Below are 2,500 nucleotides of genomic sequence, written 5' to 3' on the forward strand. Positions count from 1 at the left end.
TGTGTGTGTGTTTGTGTGTGTTTGTGTGTGTGCAGAGGGGAATGGAGAATGTGTGTTTCTGCAACAGTGTGTGTGTGTGTGTGTGTGTGTGTAATCTGCATGTGTGTGTGTGTCGTCACGCTTGGCTTCTCGTCTCCTCTCGTGAAGGGAAGCTCTCTTTAATATTTATCACAGAGAAACACGCAAATCAATTATTCATTTTCATCCCACGGACAAACGGACCGTCTGATCTTCCGTCTGCGTTCGTCTTCGCTCTCACCTCGGACTTTAAAGAGAGATGTCTCTGTCAATCTGACCCGTTCTCAAACTGTGGTATTTGATTCATTTAATTCCTTCGCCCATACAGCACATGCACTTTCTCCAAAAAGAAACTAGCTTTTTGTACACGCATTATAAATAAACGAAGACACAGAAACATGCCTTTTTAAGACCATTCACGTGCACTAAAAACACACTACAGGAAAGGGAAAACCGCCTCTTCCATACGTTCATTGTTGGGATTTGAGGCATCAGTCCGGTTCTGAGATCTGAGGCCAAATAATTGATTTTAAAATACTACTGCTAGTTTCTAAATCAGTAAATGGCTTAGGACCGAGGTGTACAGACGACCTCCTCCATCACTATGAAGCATCCAGTCTCAGGTCTGCTCTGTGTTCCCAGAATAACCACGAAACATGGAAAAGCAGCTTTTAGTTATCATGCCCCAACAATCTAGAACAGACTGCCCACCTCGTGCACGTCTGCCGAAACACTTCCTATTTTTAAATCCCGACTAAAAACGCACCGATTTGCTGCTGCTTTTAATTGAGCTGGTCATACTCGCACTACAGTATGCGTCATGTGTTCTGTACCTGCTGTGTTTATTTATTTATTCTACTTCAGTATCTTTTTATGCCTGTTTTTAAATGCCTTTTAGTTTTAATGATGCATTTGTTACGGGTCCCAAAAGCTTGGGTACCACAGCAACAATAAATGATTTCTGTAGAAAACAGAAAAGTGCAGCAGCAAGAATCAGACACAGGATCTGATTGATCGTCTGGATTGCTTCTTATTCAAAATGCAAAGTACACATAGTTACATTCAAATAGCTGTACTTTACAAACATATCACATTTCTCCATTTAAGTTATCCGTCTGTCACAGATAACTGTATCTCAAGGAGAATTCAACAATATACAATATAAACACATAACGCTATCAAATAATACTTTCTATCAATATATCTATCTTTACCAAATATAACATATTATGGAGATCACATAAATACACTGTCAGTGTTAATAAACAAAAAACAAGGCAATGTGCCTGCAAGACTCCACTCAGGTGACCAAAACAGATTATCCGTGCGCAGCCGCTAACCTGCCTGCGAGCCTTCGCTCAGGTCACCTTTACACACGCTGAAGCCCGCGAAAACGGCATCTATTGTTGCCGACAGTTTAGTATTTTTAAAATACCGTTACTATGTCAAACATGCTCAAAACTTTCTGACACACTCTCTTAAACACCTCTAACATTATATCTCATGTACACAAGTTAACATCGATCATCTTTATCATGTACTGACCTGTAGAAAAGAGAAAAGTTGCTTCTGAGGAGGGGGCGGAAGTGTCCCCCCTAAAATAACCCTGGCGTCACCTGCCAAAGGTTCCACCTTGGCGCTACTTACTATTACTGTTTCTCAAACAGTACAGACAAACCATAAAATGATACGAATGTCACCAAAATAAATACAGATAATGTTGAGCTTTTCAAAACAATAAATGCACTGTTTAGCAAAAATAAATAAAAGTAAATACACAAATAATTGTCCCATTGTTGGGGTGTACCACATATTTATGCTGTATTTGTTCTTAAAAGCATTTTGTAAATTGCCTTGCTAACTAGAAGGCAACTGAAAGGGCAAGGCTGTTTTCTTCAGTAAAGCATAATAATTGTTTCCGTGTCAATGCTCCACATTTCCTCCAAGTTTCATCAAAATGGTGGCAGTAGTTTGCCGTAACCATGCGTACAAACAAACGAACACTTTTACTGCAGTATACACGTAACAGTTTCTTTGACATCGTACAAGTTGTTTGTAATTAGATGTGCTGTGACATCTCTCTCTCAGCTTTAATCCCCACAGAGGCGCATTAACGTCAGGCAGGGGGGTCTTACAGTCAGATTAGAAAACATGAAGCAATTACACACGGACAAATGTGACGTTTTGACGGTAAATATTCTCCAGAGCTAAGGTGGTCTTCAGTTTGAGAGAAATGCAAAATGGCAGCGAGAGAAACAGGATTATGAGAGTGGGATCTGTGCTGAGGCTGCAGACGAGTGGAAGTCATTCTGTAAAATCACCTGTGATGAAGTTATTACGTGTGGATCCAGAAGGAGCAGCAAAGCATTAAAGGATTCAGCGTATTAATGTTCTGTAACCGGCAGGTATTTAAAAGCCTGTTCGAGGTAATCCAGTCGGCTCAACACGGAGAGGAGTTACTGCTCAGGTTGTATTGAAGACG

General features: G+C 40.4%; 1 protein-coding gene across 1 annotated transcript in view; it reads left to right on the forward strand.

The window, feature by feature from the left end:
- The window catches only part of cacna1g (calcium channel, voltage-dependent, T type, alpha 1G subunit), a 250,441-nt gene that overhangs the window by 166,196 nt on the left and 81,745 nt on the right, over window positions 1–2,500 (forward strand). The window lies entirely within an intron of this gene.

The sequence above is a fragment of the Pseudochaenichthys georgianus genome, chromosome 19, assembly GCF_902827115.2.
Source record: "Pseudochaenichthys georgianus chromosome 19, fPseGeo1.2, whole genome shotgun sequence".
Classification (NCBI taxonomy): domain Eukaryota; kingdom Metazoa; phylum Chordata; class Actinopteri; order Perciformes; family Channichthyidae; genus Pseudochaenichthys; species Pseudochaenichthys georgianus.